The sequence below is a fragment of the Aedes albopictus genome, chromosome 2 (genome assembly GCF_035046485.1).
Source record: "Aedes albopictus strain Foshan chromosome 2, AalbF5, whole genome shotgun sequence".
Taxonomy (NCBI): domain Eukaryota; kingdom Metazoa; phylum Arthropoda; class Insecta; order Diptera; family Culicidae; genus Aedes; species Aedes albopictus.
Window position 1 is genome coordinate 92,952,038 of NC_085137.1, and position 14,065 is coordinate 92,966,102.

At 39.2% G+C, this 14,065-nt stretch overlaps 1 protein-coding gene across 4 annotated transcripts in view; it reads right to left on the reverse strand.

The window, feature by feature from the left end:
- LOC109431814 (CD109 antigen) overlaps window positions 1–14,065 on the reverse strand; it is a 228,428-nt gene that overhangs the window by 179,464 nt on the left and 34,899 nt on the right. The window lies entirely within an intron of this gene.

The following is a 14,065-nucleotide window of genomic DNA, read 5'->3' on the forward strand; positions in this document are numbered from 1 at the left end:
GAATTTCCCAAGAGGATTTATTTAAGAATTTCCTAAAGAAACTGTTGGATAAATCCTTGCAGGAACTCATACAAAAAAATTGAGAAGTTTGTACAAAAAATCCTATTTTTCGGTTATTATTTGGATAAATCTGAAGACGAATTTCTGGAGAAAAAAATCCTGCATACTTTGAGAAATGCATAGATAAGCGCCTGTAACGATCCAAAGAATAAACTGAAATATGAAGCAATATGCAAATCTTAGGAAATATAAAGCAAAATGCAAATCTTAGGAAATATAAATTAAATCTTAGGAAATATAAATTAAATAAATTTCTTAAACAACTCGTTGTGAAGTTATGAGGACTATATTCCTAGAGGAAAAACGGATAAATTTTATCGAGAAATATCTGGTGCAAACACTGAAAGAATCTTTGTATGAACTTCAGCAGGAGTCTCTTGTGGAGTGCTTGCCTTAATCACTGAAAGTATAATAGGGTAATTGTTCCCATCGTTGCGGTAATGGAAATTGAGCACTTTTTCGACTGAAATGTTACCAAAAGGAATTTTTAATAGATGTATTGTGCTTAAATTATGAGATTGCAGCATTTGTTTGCTTAAAATTTGCCCAAAAACCTATTTAAAAAAATATTTTCCTTAATATGTTTGCTGCTGTGTTCATATTGTTGCGGTAGTGTTCCTAATGTTGCGGTATCCCATATGATTTCAATGTGATACCGCAACATTAGGAACAAATACCGCAACATAAGGAACACAATGTTCTTTCAGATAAAAACGAATAAAATGCTCATAACAACCTCAAAGTGGCAATATTTCGTTATTTTCCCGTAGATAAAGGATACATTTTATTATTTTCAATTCAATCCATGTAAAAAGTTTGCTTGGGACGACACAATTGTGGTTTTAACATGAACCCAGTGCTTAACTCCTCCATGATCGGATCAATTACCCTAATGCAAAAATATCTGGTGGAGTTTCAGAACGAACTCATAGAAATTTACCTAAAAGAATTCTTGCAAGGGCATATCTGAAAGTAGAGTGACTTCTTGTAGGTCTGGTTGCATTACCCTAGCGAAATAAATTAAAAACTGACACAAAAAAAAAAAAATTCAAAAAGTAAAAAAATAACAAAAATACCTGAAAATGACAAAATGTACATCGAAACGTCAAAAAGTTAAAGTAATAATAGTTTCAGTTACTTAAAGACTGAAAGTGTCGAGGAACCTCCAAAACTTAAATAATCGCAGACGCAAGCATCCACCAAACTCTAATGCAATTCTTAAGATATGATAGAAATTCCTTCTACCTGCAGTAGGAAGGTACAGAAGAATTTATTTGGGAACATGTTGCTTTCTTTAAATTTAGACATTAAAATGAATTTGGTCAGTTAGGGGTTCACAATCTTTTCTTCCTTGTCCTCTTAAAAATCCTTAACGTTCGATTGCTCTGACATTTACACACGCAACAAAAGATAAACAAATTGAGTTTTGAATTATGAAAAGAAATCCACGTGCTCCGGTAGGAATCGAACCCACGAGTCCCAATTCACTAGGCGGGCGCTTCTTTCCTCCAAGCTACGGAGCCATTTAACCGTCTCGTCTCCGTTCCTTGAAGACACAGAACTGAACTCGATTCCATTAATGCACATGTTCTGTTGGAATCATGTTCAGTTCTGTGCCTTCAGGGAACGGAGATGGTCAAGTGGCTCCGTAGCTTGGAGAAAAGAAGCGACCGTCTGGCGAATTGAAAGTCGTGGGTTCGATTCCCACCCCGGAGCACGTGGATTTCTTTTCTTGATTCAAATCTCAATTTGTTCATCAAACACGTGTTTCTGTTGCGTATGAATGTCAGAGCAACCAAACATTGTAATTTCCACTTGGCTTGGTTTGCCTAAGCAAAACGAGAAATTGACAATCTAATCCACTGTTTTTTATGAGTCAAACTAAAGCCTCGTCGAACCATTTTCTCTGACGTGGCAAGTATCTGTGCCTTAACTGTACCCAAACAATAATTGTTTAACTAGCATAGCCCACTTTTACCATACGCCACCGAGCGCTTTTGCTGGAAACGCCACACGCAGACTTCTTGATTTTCTGCGATTGTCTTTATGGTAATCAGCATGTTCTATTCCTGACTAACCGGTAACGCTTTAATATTAAATTTTGATTATTTTTTCGAATCTCCCCATCTCTTCTCTGAGAAACTCGCCGTATTGTGTACACCTGCACATTGGTGACGTCATTGTTCTCTCCTCGTCCTGTTCCTCTAACTATGTCATGCTCGGCTCCTGTCTACAGTGCCGACAGATTCACTCTGGAACTCACAGCACGGCCGCCTACAAGCAGCTATCTCTGAGTTGAGAACTCCAACAAACGCAAGCGCAACCAGCGCTCTTTCTCTCAAAGCACCAATACCATCCGGACGGACCACTCTTCCGTGAGGAAAAACTCTAGTAGTGAGAGTCCAACAGTGATGTAATGGATGGGGAAAAGTCAGCAAATCTACCCGAGAGTAAACAACCAACCATTCTACCACTCCGTCATATGTCAGTGTTCTCAGCTCCTATAGCCGTTTCTCCGTTGATCTCCGCCACATTACCTAGCTAGTGCATCCCATCTGGATTGCTTTATTTATACCTCCTCTGCATGTTGCATCGGACCGTGTACCTTCGACGGAGCGTGTCTGGCGAGTTCCCATTCGGAATAATGTCTTGTTCCACATCCATCGACTTCCTGCTGATCTCGTGAATCACATTAAAGTCATGCCCCGTGTTCTGCTGACGCTGATGCCGCGCCGCTAATAGCAGTGAACACTGACCGGCTCAAGCCAGTATCCGCCAGAACGGTGCAGTGGTGGACGACAGTCGTATCTACGGTCGTCACCGAGGCGTTTTCGTCACTCCGGTACAGATGTTTTCCTTCGAAACATCCACCTGTCATGTGACAGGCGAATGTGATGGGCGAGGGGAACACCATCGAACTCATCTATTTCCTACACGGGAAAAAATTCGTTGCCGGATCCATGACTAAAATGTTATGAAACCATAAAACTTGTCGCTTCATGATATTGTAACTACAAGTCATGATATCGTGACGATAAAAACGATTATCATGAATAATAATAACTGATTCCATCAACAAAAGTCATGGCCGTCAAAAGCGTTATGAAAAAATTAAGCTCGTTTTCATAAATTGAATACCATAAAGCTGAGTCATGGTAGCATGGCTCTGAGTCACAAAACTATGACGCTGAGTCATCTCAACCAGACGCTGAGTCGTATAAACATAACGCAGAGTCATAAAATCATGAATCACAACAAACGAATTTGGGCACTGTAAGCGTTACGCAAACCCTCGCGCAGAATCACCTATGCCATTTTTGTCACTTCTGTCAAGGCGCCTTTTGTGAGCGGCAGTGTTTTCCGGAGAGATTTTTTTTTGGTTTTCGAAAAAGTGTAGTGAATTGTTCTTACTTAAATAGTAGTAAACTATATAATTATTGAACTACATTCCAGAAGTTGAAAGTGGAAAAACTCCATATTCTGGCACAAAACTCCGGCCAGCTTCATCAGCAGCAGAACAATCAAGCTCACGCACAATTCCGGCACAAAATTTTGGCTAAATGCATGACGTAATCTATGGACGGTTCAGAACAACTGATCGCTCATTTGGGTTCATTCAAATATTACGTAACGCAATGGGGGGAGGGAGGGGGTCTAGCGTTGTGTTACGCTTCATACAAAATTTCAAAATCTTCCATATAAAATTTGTTACGTGGGGGAGGGAGGGGGTCTAAAATTGACATATTTTGGGTTACGTAATATTTGAATGAGCCCTTTTATGAATGAAAATTTGACAGTATGGATCCAGATCATTTTGACAGATCTCACACGAGCAAGAAAAGGTCGGCAAACTGCAAGAAAATTGTTCGTCTCTTTCTTGCATGTGTGTGATCTGTCAAAATGACCTGGCTAATGTCAAACATTTCGACGTAAAGTTTCGTGGTGTAATGAAGAAAAGACTTGCGTGGTGTAATGAAGAATAGACTTTGTTTTTTTGCAGCCAAACAAGACAAAAGAAATCTCAAAAAGTGCAGCCAAATGACAAATACCAGAATCATAAAAATTGCTTCAATATTCAAGAACCTTGTTCATGATTTCAGAGTGCGTGCTTCACGATAACATGACCTTAAATGCCACTTTGCACCAATTATTCCGATAGTATAAATTACAAATACTAGAATCATGCATACTGCTTATGTTTTTATAACATTAGGTAATAAATTAAGAACATGCTTTATGATAACATGACCAATACTACCATTTTTCGCAAATCGATCCAGTATCATAAATGACAAATACTTGCACCATGAGTAATGCTCAAGCATTCATAAATTTAGTTCATAGTTTGAGTACGTACTTCATGATAATATGAACCGACTTACCAAATTTCGCTAATAAAACTGGAACCATAAATGACAACTACTAGTTCTATGAATACCGCTTCTGATTTTATGAATCTAGGTAATAGTTCTGGTATTCATGGGCATGATATCATGACTTAACTTACTATTTTTTGTCAATAAATATGAAAAACGTAACGCCAAAGTGACGTTACGGCAACATGAGTCATGAAAGTATGACCTTTTTTTGTGGTGTATATTTATAACATGAAAACACACATTTTACGCGAAATCATGACTCATTTAGCAGGTTTCAAGCAGCGGATTTTTTCCCGTGTAGTGTATCCGCCGAGCCCGTATCCACCCCCGCACGTTGGACGGACATAGCTTAACCGTCTGGTAACCTCTTGGAGCTGTCGCTCCGAAGCGGTAAATTAGACGGACGATAGACTGGTTCCATGAATTTCCATACCATCCATCGGAAAATGTCGCAACACTCTCTACACATTGCGACGTCGTCAACGCGGTCACCTTTCTAATGGATTTATTTATAAACGTGAAACAAGCGTGCCGTTCTTTTTTTTTTCGACTATGATGTTTGTCTCGCAGACTTTTGTATACTCTTACCGGTACCGGCAGACTTTGCTGATCATCAACGCGACACTCCAAAGGGCCCTTTGGTCAGTATCGATGGCGCTGAAACTCATCCTCCTGCTGCAACATAGATAGATATCGTGTTAACGGCAAAATCGTTCACGTGGTATAATAAACCGCTCAGAAGCTTCCCACACTCGCTTCTGCGACCGGCGGCGCTGTGTCCAATACAACGTACCTATTCGTACGTTATACGCCAACCCATGGTTTCCCAAACTGTGGGTCGCGACCCCCCAGGGGGGTCGCCGGCCTTCATCCAGGGGGTCGCCAGGAACAGTAGAATATTTTACTATAACAGACAACAAATGAGCGAATTTCTATGGGGGGTCGCGAAAACTACGTCTGCTGGCAAAAGGGGGTCGCGCCACCTGAAAGTTTGGGAACCTATGCGCCAACCAGTTTACGCACGACATCCACTGCTACGGTCCGGTCCTGGCCGGTATTATCTGACAATCGAGCAATATACCGCCGCTTAGCTGATGGCAAACGGTGGTGCTTTAACAGCGCGAAATGATAGTAAAATGTATTTATAAACATTGGACCTTTCATGATTTGGTTTACCAAATATTTCACCACTGCTCGATCAAGTACAAACAAACCGGGTGGCGAGTGCGAGAGTTCAGAGGGGGACTGATGTGCTGCTAGATGATCCGACATTATTAGCCTGTGCTGAAATGTGTAATGGAAAATGTTTCTTCTGGTGGATGATTATTGATTAACAGCAAACTGTTGAATTGGTGCTAAGTGGAATTTTCTTGGAGAGCTTCAAATAACGTTACACTGTCTGACAGAAAGACTTATTTTTATTATGCAGAACAACTTTGTAGAAGATAGACACGAAAGCCAACTTATCTGGTAAAGTGTCTTCAATAAAATATAATAATAATAATAACCGTCTACCCCCGTTGATTTGAACGACACCTCATGCAAACCAACGGGGTTTATTTTTTATTTGAACTTCTAGTAACCCTGTAGACATCGACAAACACACTGATGGTAACCCTTTTTGCTGTTTTGTTTTAATTCTGCGTTCCGTTTCACTCCGTTCCATGAGTTGAATCATTTTGAGTTTGAACGATGTGCAGATTAGCGGGGATCAAATTAAAAAGTGTTCAGATTAGATGCGGTCGAACCAGCGGGAGTTGACGGAATAACGTTGTAGAAGAATTAAAAAAATCCCAAAAATATTCAGAAAATGTTACAACTGAATTTAAGACACGCTACGTACACTTATGAAAAAAACATGAATTTTACTCTAACTTCTATTTAATGCATGCAATCAAAAGTTATACATTACTTTGTGCGTCTCATTTTTTCGAGTACATATCAGTACATATCAGAGCTCTTGTTTTGAAAGTATCAAATATCAAATGTTTTGAAAGTGAAAGAAAGTTTTGAAGTTTTGAAAGGCGCCTTAGTGATACTTTCAAAACAAGGGCTCTGATATGTATAAAGACAAGACTCGAAAAAATGAGACGCACAAAGTAATGTATAACTTTTGATTGCGTGCACAAAAATTGCAGATTTTTTAGACCACGAATAGTACATTATGCATAGTTAATACCATAAAAAATCATCAAAATCGGTCAAATGTAGGCGGAGATATCGTCAAAACAAGAAACTTATCATTTGAGAACATTGGGCAAACAAACACTTTAAAAGATATCACTGTTTTACCTAAAACTATAGAGCCAAAAATACTGAACCGATTTCAATTAAAGTTTTTCAGAACGTAAAATATGTATGTGTCAAAATTTCATTCAGTTTGGTCCAACCGTTAAAAAGTTATAGTCTTCCTACTTCCTATGGAAGCCGTGAAGATGTATAGGTTACTAGAGAAGCAATTCAAGTAATGCTTACATTCTTCCCCCTTCTCGATGTTTGTGGTCACTTGCATGGTGCCTTAAAAAGTGGTTATTGTTTGGGCAATTTCGATTGTTCTGATCAATCACGAAGTATTAGCTCTTGTTTTCAGAATTAACAAAAAATAGCGAAAACAAATATTTCTCCATCTATGGTTAGTAGGGTGGCCCACACTTATATTAAAGACAAAAAATATCGAAAAAAGTCAAGTCCTACCTCCTGAATTAGTTCTTTTGGCTTCCAGAAGGTTCGTTCAAAATTTGAGCTAAATCTACAGGGGATAGACAAAATGATCGGGACAGGCAAAATTCTAACTTTTCAAAAATTGACCAATTAGCTGCAACTTTTTGAGATGTGCATCAAATATTCTTAAATTTTCACTGTAAGTTGATCAACTAGTTGTGTATCAGTCGACAACATTTTGAAAAGATCGGACTTTTCTGCGCCAAGTTTGAGGCATTTTAGAAAAAGGTAGAATTATCCGATAGCCAACTTTGAGCTGTTATATCTTCGGATTCAATGAACCGAATGCAATGAAATTTTATCCATTTATGACTTATATAATAAGCTCTGAAAAACGTTTGACTCAATTTGAAATTATTAACAAGAGAAAAAGTTATAGCCATTTAATTAATTTTATGATTTTTTTGTAAATTGGTCAATTTTTGATATGCATCCCAATACTTTTTCAATTAATTGCCGCTTATGTTGTTACTTTCATTCAAAACATATCTGTGTTCAAGACAATTAGAGAGAATTTAAATGAACTATAATTAGCATCTTGAATTTTGAAACGATGTTAAAATTTAAGAAAATTTGGTGTTTTATTAGAAAAATAATCTAATCGTTATAATTTTCTTCCGGGTTAAGAATTTTAAGTTGAGTTAAAAGTTTTTCAAAGCTCATTATAGAAGTCATAAATGGTCAAAATTTCATTGCATTCGGTTCATTGAATCCGGAGATATAACAGCTCAAAGTTGGCTATCGGATAATTATACCTTTTTCTAGAATCTTTATAGCTTCGTGCAGAATTGTCCCATCTTCTCCAAATTTTGTCCACTGATACAGAATTAATTGATCAACTCACAGTGAAAATTAGAGAATATTTGATGCACTTTTCGAAAAGTTACAGCTATTTGAATTTTTTTTTTTTGAGACGGGAAAATTTTGCCAGTCCCGATCAATTTGTCTATCCCCTGTATTAAGTGTAAGGGGGTGCTCAATGCTTGAAGTTTGTATGGGAAAACATGGCCAAATGTATGCAGAAATATTAACTTTTCGATTTTTGCCACTAGGTGGTGCTGTGAGCACTAAATAATCAATACCTTTAGTATTTTTGTAGATGACTATATTTAAACAACTTTGTTGAAGACCGAAAACCCTGTGAAAAAAGTTATACCCTTGATAAAATGAGGCGAAGCTTTATTGTTGTTTATGTAAAGGAATATTATCAATAATGAAATCCCAATGCTTCCTCGCACTTTGCCTAGGATACAACTTTTTTCGCAGGTATCGGATCCATTTGTGGTCTTTGATAAAATTGTTTGGCATATAGTCACCTACGAGAATATCAAAGGTTTTATTAGTTAAACGCTTAAAGCGCCACCGAGCGGCAAAACTCGAAAACATAAAATTTCTGCATACATTTGGCCAAGTTACCCCATTCAAACTTCAAGCTCGTTGAGCGCCCCCTTAGACTTAATCGATTTGGCTCAAATTTTGAACGGAACTTCTGGGAGTCCAAACGAACTGATTCAAGAGGTATGATTTGGCATTTTTATTTATTTTTAATTTTTTTCTTATAAGTGTGGGCCACCCTAATGGTTAGGGCTCATTCAAATATTACGTAACCCAAAATATGTCAATTTTAGACCCCCTCCCTCCCCCACGTAACAAATTTTATATGGAAGATTTTGAAATTTTGTATGAAGCGTAACACAACGCTAGACCCCCTCCCTCCCCCCATTGCGTTACGTAATATTTGAATGAACCCTTAGTTGCCTTAATAGGTGCCTTCCTGAATTTGGTAACAAAAACAATTTAGCAATTTTGATTTTTGAGTTGAGCCAAACATTCCCGAATGTTCAATATACATCACCGTTATAATGTGGCCTGTTACCCCTTATCAGTTTACCGGTGTCGGTGTCCATTAATTTCGCCGTGATCGTCATCAATTTCTACGATTTCGTTAGAGCGTGTTCCTGGAGAATTCCTGGAGAAATTTCTGAAGGGATTCCTGAAAAAAAATCCTAAAGGAATTCTTGGAGAAATTCGTGGAGGAATCCCTGGCGAAATTCGTGGAGGAATCCCTGGAAGAATCCCCGAAGGAATCTCTGGAATTCTTGGAGAAACCCCTTGCCTTGAGTAATCTTTGGAAGATGTCGTGGTGGAATGCCAGGAAAAAAAATCGAAATGATTTTTCTCAAGAATATTTGAAGTGGCAAATTTCCTGAGTGATTTCTTGAGAGATTTCTCTTACAGCTACAGAAAGAGTTCTGTGAATGTCTTTTTCAAATCCCTTGGAGAATTCTGTGAGAAGCTTCCAAAAAAATCTTAGAAATTCAAAATTTTTATCTTATTCTCTGAATATTGAAGATTTTGAATTCCTGAGGAACTTTTAAAGAATTCTTCTGAATAATTTGCTGAGAAATTTATAGACAAAATTTCAGAAGATTACGCCCTATTCCTCTATTAAATTAATTGAGCAACTGCGTCCTTTTAGAGTAAGTTTCTAACGTATTTTATTGTGTTTTTTATTTTATTTTTTAATGATTTCTCCGAAGAACTTCATTAGTAGACACATTCTACTAATTCCCATTTTGAACATCCTTTTTAAAAGAAAACTTAATATTCAACAGATCATATTTACTGCAAATTCTACAAGGAATCCAAATATGCAAATTATGTGAGGTTTACGGTGCGTATTTATGAGATATAGTTAATAAGCTACCAAAAAGGCGTCGAAACGTTGAAACGTCACGGTAGAATGTGTCAGTAACTTCCTTAGGATATTCCTAAGGGATTCCTTGAGGAATTTCTTGATGAATTCCCTTAGACATTTCCTGATTAACTCCCTGAGGAATTTTGCTGAGAAATTGCTCGAGGATTTGTTTGAAAAAATCTCTGATAAATTAGGAAACCCTTTGAAGAATTTCCTGTGGAATCCCTGTGAGTTTTCATGTGGAAATTCAAAACCCTTGGAATTCCCTGATCAATATCCTGTGAAATCTTCATGGGAATTCATGTGAAATTCCCTGATGAATTTACTTTAAAACTTCCTGAGGAATTTCGTATGGATTTTTTAAAGAATTTTCAGTAGAATTCCCTGAGAATTGCTCTGAAGTTTTACCTGGCAAATTCCATGAGATATTCTCTGAAAAGTTCCAAGCGGCATTCTCTGTGGAATTTTCTCCCTGAAATTCTTTATAAGTTCTCGGAGTTTGTCCCTGAGAATTTCAATAAGGAATTTCTGTGAAAATTTCTCTGAGGAATACGTCAGGAATTTTTTCCAGGATTCCATAAATAAGGCAGGCCTTCAGAAGTTTTGCCAGGAGTTCATCTACATATATCTCCAGCAAAGCATTCGACAAGTTCTTCCTAGGAAAATCCGATTCTTGTTTATTCTAAGACTCTTCAGACACTTTCCATTGGCTCCTGCTAAGCTTTCTGTCAATGATTCTGCGTTTCTTTTTACAAGAATGCCTTTAGGAACTCAGCTGTATTTTTCTCAGAAAATTCTCCTGACAATGATATTTCGTGTCTTTTGTCTTCGAGTTGTCTGAAACTCCTTCTTCCCTAGCAATGATTTATTCCCGACCGATCTACCACAATTTAATTAACGAATCAATCAAATGCAACTGACACTGAACCGTCGGTCAGCATGCCCCCTAACCCAGAGGCTGTTCCCCATATCCACGTGGGACGTTACTAATGACGTAGAGTAGCTTGCAGTCCGAATGGTAAAACGTTGCGGGGCAAATCAGTAGTAGTGTGACCTACAATTATCGTCCTACTTTATGCGGTCCCACTCATCCCTCTCATCCCAACTGAGTGAGCCAGGTGCCAATTTCAATTGGCAAATTGCTTCCGGGGCAGAAGCTTTCCGCCTATGATGTGGTTCTTCGTTGTTGTTTCACTCTCAGAATCTCGGTGCTTCCAGGGATTTGGAATTGGAAGTACACGCTGATAACATTTTGTAGGAAAGCTATTCAAGTAAACTTCCAAAAGGTTGTCAAAACTGGAAAGATACAGTGGGTAGGGCACGTTGTGAGAATGCTGAACAACAACATTGTTGGGATCAGATCAAACTGATTCAAAAGGACAAGGTTTTTGGAGTACATAGTTTATATTTTCTCAAGCACAAATCTGGAGAACCATCATCCGGATCTGGCTGAAAATGTTACTTGATGCTTGCTTACTTGCAGTAGACATTGAGTTACATTTTCAGTTAGATCTGTTTGACGGTTCTCTAAATTTGTGCTGGAGAGAATTTGAGTAGTTTACTCCAAAAACCTTGTCCTTAAGAAGGAGCGAAGCGTAGAGATCACGGCGGGTAAAGAATGTGGAGAGTGACTGGAAAGAACTGTAGTTTTATAAATTCCAATTTATTGGTGGTTTTATCATGATCTTGATGCAGTGCAGCTACCTTATAATGGCCACACTGGGACAAAGTCTACTTCTCAGCTTACCTAGTATTGTATAATCACTTCCACAGTATGTATTTAACTGAGAGCTTCCTCTGTCAATAGCCATTTTGCATGCTCATATCGTGTGGCAGGCACTCAGATACTCTATGGCCAGGGAAATCAAGGAAAACTGCTATACGAAAAGTTCCTGGGCCGTATGGGAATCGAACCCGTTACCCCCAGCATGGTCATGCCTCCACAGCTGTGTATGATATCCAGAGCATAAGTAAATTGACTAATACACATCACCTATAGGCTATACATATTACATGTCTCTTTGGAGTATTAAGCAGAATGCTATATGGTTTGGAGGCACATGACCTGCTGTGAAGCTGAACTGATTTGGTCCAGATTTGACAGTATGATTTGCAACTAGCTGCCGTCCTGGGATAATTGACCATAAATTGCTCTTTCGATTTAATCACAAACCACTTGTGCCTCTATATGCCACCCACAGTCCCCATGTGGATTACATAATTATTTTTCCATAAGGGTGGTGGCAACAGTCATCCCCAACGCACTTGAAGTTGCACGAGAAGCACCAGCCGACGCAGGCAGAAGTTCATAAATTTTAATTTGGAAGTAGGTATTTAATTCAAGCCAATTTCGCTAGCACTTTGGGAAGGCCATCTGTTTCCCAAAAATACACACACTTGTTCACTTAACGACCTAATATTGACTCGAGATCCGAAGGCGGTCTACTGTCTGTAGCTATCGGTCAGATGCTATGGATTAACTCCCACCACTTCTACGGCATGCTGGCGCTGTTGTTTGCACGAGCCAAAATATTGGCGGCTCACGTTCTTGTCTGGTTTTAAAATTCCCCACCAACCTGTGTGCCTGTTTGTTTGTTTTCCCGCCCAACACCCACGCCCGCTTTCACCAGAGTTTAGCAGCGACGGAAATCCCATCGCTCCCAAGGCTAATTTAGAGAGATGGGATCGATTGGCTACCAATATCGGTCGGTATCAGAAATTTAGTGCTCCACCAATCCTTTGCGCATTATCGCTGCGCTCAATTAGTTTCAAATTTGATGACCCCAAATAGTATTCAATATTTCAGGAGAACTGTGTTGCCAAGTCTAGCACGACGACCACCACGACGACAACGACGACGATATCAAAACGGAATTCCGGCGAAGCCCATCAGAACAGTGACAATTTTAGGCTTGCAAGGTTAAAAATAGCGCCGTGGATTGTACATGGAGAGCGGTGATATTTTTAGTTTGACGGCTGTCACGACGACGACCCTGGGATAGACGGGTGGGGGCAATCGTTGTTGTTGGGCTCCATGTGGCCGGTATCGTGCTTACCACTACTGCATGAAGCATCGGTTCCAAGCTGTTCTTGCTTCATGAGCCAAACGTTAGTTCATCACCTGCCGAGATTTAACAGCATTTTGAATTAAATACAACAATATACTTTCAATATTCATTGTATACAAAATTTGTGGAATGTATACGGTCATGGGTTCAATTCCCAGTCGCAACACAAAAAAAAACTTTTCGTTAAGCCGACACAATTCATCGATTGATCCCCCTCTGAGCACATGCTTTAGGGAGGAACATCACAAAATACAAATATGGCTGCCACAATGGCCGACTTGAACGCCTACTCACGTTTTCAAGAGCACCAATCTTAAAAATTTGTAAACAAATGCGCTCGATTTGGAAAAGCTGCCTCTTTTTGCAAGTGGGCAAAGCCAGGATAAACAAGTGCGGCTTGGTTCGATGCTTCGTTCGTGAGATTTGTGCATCTAAAGTTTGTATGAAAAATTGCAATGGGATTTCTTGATGTTTCACCTTAATGACACAGTATAATTTTATGAGCAATGGGTAGACTGATAAAGGAGAACAGCAAAAACAATCACCGTCAACGAAGTAGAAGAGGAATTCCTCCAGGTATTCTTCTAGGAATTCCTCCAGGGATTCCTCCTGGAATTCCTCCAAAGATTCTTCATGGATTCCTCCAGGAATTTCTCCAGGGATTCCTCCAGGAATTCCTCCAGGAATTCCTCCTGGGATTCCTCCAGGAATTCCTCCAGGGATTCCTCCAGGAATTCCTCCAGGGATTCCTCCAGGAATTCTTCCAGGGATTCCTCCAGGAATTCCTCCAGGGATTCCTCCAGGAATTCCTCCAGGGATTCCTCTAGGAATTCCTCCAGGGATTCCTCCAGGAATTCCTCCAGGGATTCCTCCAGGAATTCCTCCAGGGATTCCTCCAGGAATTCCTCCAGGGATTCCACCAGGAATTCCTCCAGAGATTCCACCAGGGATTTTTCCAGGAATTCTCTTACGGATCCCTAGAGGAATATCTCCAGGGATTCCTCAAGGCATTCCTCCTGGAATTTGTCCGGGGATTCCTCCAGGAACTGCACTACAAATTTCTCCAGAGATTCCTCCAATTCCTTTCGGAATATTCAAGAATTCTGCTAATGATATCTCAAGGGATTCGAAAAGGGATT